This window comes from Pygoscelis adeliae, unplaced genomic scaffold (assembly GCF_000699105.1).
Source record: "Pygoscelis adeliae isolate BGI_AS28 unplaced genomic scaffold, ASM69910v1 Scaffold353, whole genome shotgun sequence".
Lineage (NCBI taxonomy): Eukaryota > Metazoa > Chordata > Aves > Sphenisciformes > Spheniscidae > Pygoscelis > Pygoscelis adeliae.
Window position 1 is genome coordinate 2,187,005 of NW_008824445.1, and position 4,610 is coordinate 2,191,614.

General features: G+C 39.0%; 1 protein-coding gene across 1 annotated transcript in view; it reads right to left on the minus strand.

Moving 5' to 3' along the window:
* RIMBP2 (RIMS binding protein 2) overlaps window positions 1-4,352 on the minus strand; it is a 149,737-nt gene extending 145,385 nt beyond the window's left edge. Inside the window, exon 1 of the mRNA XM_009320948.1 lies at window positions 4,262-4,352. The gene's annotated coding sequence lies outside the window, so the exon portion shown is untranslated. The remainder of the gene's footprint in view (window positions 1-4,261) is intronic.
* Between the last annotated feature and the right edge of the window lie 258 nt (window positions 4,353-4,610).

The window sequence follows — 4,610 nt, forward strand, 5'->3', positions numbered from 1 at the left end:
TGAAATGGTGAAGCAACAGAATAAATTCATGATTCTGGAGGAATTTAGTCTCAAGTTAGGATTTTTCTAAGCCAAGCCTAAACAAATTAACCTGGCTCAAAAAGGGCTTATTTTCCTTCCAAAATTGGCAAGAGGGGGTATTATTGTCATTTTTTTTCCCCACACATCCAGTGTAAAAACTTAATTGAAGCTGTCTATAAAAATTCTTTATGCTCTTCAGAAAAAAAAAAAAAAAAACAAAAAAAAAACAAAAAAACCACCAATCAGTCTAGTCCCAGTGGAGGTGGAGCATGGAAGGCAAGGGGTGCATATGCTGACTGCCCATCAGCCCACTGTGCTCAGATCAGGCCTTAAGGAAGGTGTCACACTGAAGAGCTTGCTACAGGACGATCTTCAAAGAAAAAATGGAAGATAGTTTCTAATTATCATTAGATGAGAACAGAGAAGAGAGACCGTGCTGTACTATTACATTCACAATGCCTTCCCCTTGATTCTTCACGGTAATATCGTGCACCGCTGTTGCTTGCTAATCAACATCAAACATTTGGCATAGTAATACTTACTGCCTTAGAAACCAAGTGTTATACTGTTTGTGACACAGAAAATATAAAACTTTATGACAATTAAAAAAAATAAAAAAATCAGACGTACAGTCCCACTTCTTCTGTCCTGACTTTTGCACTGTAAATGTTTCTACCAAACCACTGCCACCATCAGGGAAACTAGGCTCTGCACTCCAAATGGAACATACCCATGAGCACAATAGAAAGTTTAGCAAATCAATTGTTATTCCAAAAAGCTTGGAATCAATTCAGATTCTTCTGACACTTGGGAATATTTTTCTATAGATCAACAACATAGAATGCAGACTGTCAAGTGATTTATAAGTAGCAGCTGGAAGCCTCCACTGGGATTTAGCATCCCAATGGAGAAAACAGTGTTTGGTCTGAAGCTCTCATTTTCTAAGCAGATAAAATAAGTAGAATGTAGTGGAAAGTGTTCATTATTATTCCCATTTACAGAAAGAGAACAGAGCCCAACAGATACTAAGTGCTTTGCCCAGGGCCATTCACAGAATCTGTGGCAGAGCTGGAAGTCACACTCTGATTTCCTTCTCAAGTGCCACGTCACAAGCACAAGCCAGTGTTGAGCCACAAGCCTGTAAGCCACTCCAATTTCCTCACCCAAATGCCAACCACAGGTGGCTTTACAATCATACTTTACAGAATGAACATGATTCCAACATGTTATTTAACAGGATGGTTACAGTTAGCAAAGAAACCCGCAATGACCACACTCAAACTTCAGTGTCAATCAGCTGCTCCAGAGGACCATTAACTGTTCTCCCAGGGTAATGCTGTCGCTGCCATTTCCCAAGAGCCCACTCTGTGCAAATAAGCCTGACAGAAGCCCTCTTTTTCACTAGTGAACAGAAACTAGTTTCATGACATGTTGCTTTGAAGAAGCTGCATTTTTCCAGCACTGTGGCTACATTCCAATTCTATTTTTAATTATGATATTGGTATATATTTTTCAATTCTAACGGCAATGAGTAAATGCTACTGTCAGCAATCCTTCATGAGAATTCTCATCTGTGGTGGACAGTCAGCTCAGAACATCAACAGTCAGCTACCCTGACATATTTTGTAGTAGTGACAAGGGCCTATAAGAATTTCAATTAAATGAAAAACAGCCTTGACTCTCAAACCATACTTCATTCAACATAAATATTGAAAGGGCAGGACAGTGATGCATGACCAACTAGTTTCTTATTTCAGAATAAAGTCACGTGATTTTGGACATTTAATTTTGATATGTGGTGGGGCATTTGACACACATAAAGGAAAACCCCTTATACCAGAGAATATTAATTATCCAGTGATCGCAGGCATCTTATTTCTACTCCTGGCAATCCAGAAAGGCTCGGACTTTTGTAATAAGCTATTACCAGAATGAACACTGTTGTGCTTATACATTCATTTCATACTCAATATCACACACCTATCTAAACTACAATGAGTATGCACATCTAACACATGTCTAAAATAGAATGAGCTGATATTCAGAGAGATACATATTTTGTATATATGCAAAAGTACATACCTAGCTTGTATCAGTACGAGATTGGCCACATATAGAGATGCTTAACATTTCTGAGCTTTTAACTGTCAGTTAACTAAAGTAGCATGTATCAGCTATTCAGATCATTTTCATGCAGAAATCTGTGGCACTGCACTGTCCCATATTTTGTTCCATCTCACTTTTCCTACCCCTAAAAACCATGTGCCATTTTAAAGCTGTAATTTGCTTATAATTCTAGAAAATTCAACACGTTAAATTTCTCAAAAAGGTGCTCCGGGTACACCCAAATATATAAAGTTGTATGTAATAACACTGCACCTCTGTTCACTGCCTCTAGTATACAGCCATGCTGTATGTTAGTGGGCTGAAACCCATCCAGATATCTAGCTATGAAAAATCAGGGTTGCTCTCCAGTCTGCAGGCAGCACGACCACTTCACTAGTTTCATTTAGAGTAGGTCTTTTTCCTATTAAAGTAGTACGCACAAAGCCACTGTTCAGGACCACCAGATCTCTTTAACAACAATAACAGAGTCACCTAAAAAAGATCCAACACCCTCCTTTAAGGTACTAGAAGTAATGCATATGTATTTCAAAGGATGTCTACAGCGGTGAATCCTGGCTGACATCTGTGAGATTTGATCTGAATTGCCTTCCTCATTTGTCAGCTGGGTAGACTTGAAAGCCCTCCTCTAATAAAAATGGAACACCTCCTGATCAACAAAGCTGAAATATAAAGTGACTACAGTAACTTTCATATCAGTTCGTGTACACTGCTATTTTTTGTTGTATTGAATTTATGGAGATGCTTTAATTTCCACTGTACCCCTTGGTCTGTTTTAATATTTCATGCTGTTTTCTTAAGGCAGCTCTTTTATCTTGCTAAGCAATAGTCCTTATTTGTATTTTGATGATGGCAATCATAGTATTCCTTCCCTGTCTCAGCATACTTGGTGCAATTCTTAATGTTAAGATCAATGGCTTTGATTTTAAGTATTTCTTCAAAATATATCCAATCGCTTAAGGAGCAGACTCTGTATTTACTGGATGCAGTGACGAGACTCATTAATAAGTTATTCTGCTGAGTTATTTTATATATAAACTCTGCATCACTACCTGCACTGGACAAAAAAGCCCAGTCAGTGTTTTACCACTAAAATAACAGACAGCAGTAGCTTAAAAAGCAAAACCAAAGCCTTCATATGCACTTACATTTTCCTCAGTTAAAACTGTATTGACCATGTACAACTGTAATGTCGACCATCACATCACTCTTGGAAAGGCATACCTTCTCTGCCCAATGCTATAGGCAATAGCCAATTTTGAAAAGCGGTTAATAAAAAAACCTGCAGTATCCCCTATAATACTGACTACAGCATACTGGTACGTGCTAACTAATTAACTGGTATTTATATGCATATGCTGTAATAAAATGTTATTACTCTGTTCTACATACTCATATACATAACTTCCCACAAATACTGCTATGTATAGTGTGTCCATATACATATATAGCTGCAGAAGATCTCTCCCTTCTACCAAAAAAGGATGAGATATTTACTTGCAATTGGTCTAATTTAGCATTAGATGCCAGACAAATACCGCATATAATTTCGTTAACAATATCTGTATGGAAGAGTAGTCACGTTGATGACTTTGCCATGACATGACAACATACATCTGCAAAGCAAACAGATACTGTGAATATGCACCATGCTTGGGGGCTTGGCGGGGGGAGCTGCTAGCCAGTATAATTACTAACTTTGCCCACAGACACTAATACAGAAAAGAAACATGGCACCATCAAACCCGTATTTATTTTACTGGAAACCTTAAAAGTGACTGGAAAATGACATCAGATTAAACATCAATAGGAGAGAGGATGGAATAATCTAGCAAGAGTTTAATCCCTTTACGTAGTGCTCATGCACAATCCTAACACATTTTATTATTCTAAGCAGCACCTAGAAGAAAAGATCCAGTGAAGGGCATCGTCAAATTGCAGCAGAATAATAAAGTTTGTCTGCCTCCGATAAGAGTTACTGCTGCATTACTGCGACTAAAAACAAGATTCTCCCACACACACCCCCCTACAAATCTTCAGCCCTCCCACCCTCATTTGGCCTGTAAAGCATTTAACAGAAATAGCTATTTTTAGAAAGGGTGAAATCTCAGCATACCTTCAAATCAAGTGCTTCCGATGTTCAGCAAGATCATTGCCGAGAGAGAACTGCAGTCTACTGTGTCAAATTACAACCTTGTAGAGAAAGGCGGCAGCGTCGGCAGCAGCAGCATTGGTGTGTTTGCACTGCTAGTATTCAGGCTAGAAATGATTCATTAGTTGTCTGCAGGGAGGCAGGGTGAAAAAGAGAGAGCAAGCATCATCGGCCATGCAGCAGCTGCCAGAGCCTATGAAACAGCAGTGCTCGCACACACATACGCACACAAAGATGGCTTTCCCTATTTGCCAGTTTCTCTTTCACATAGTATTAACCCCGGCACAGCAGCAGGGAGCACGGACAGGAGCTG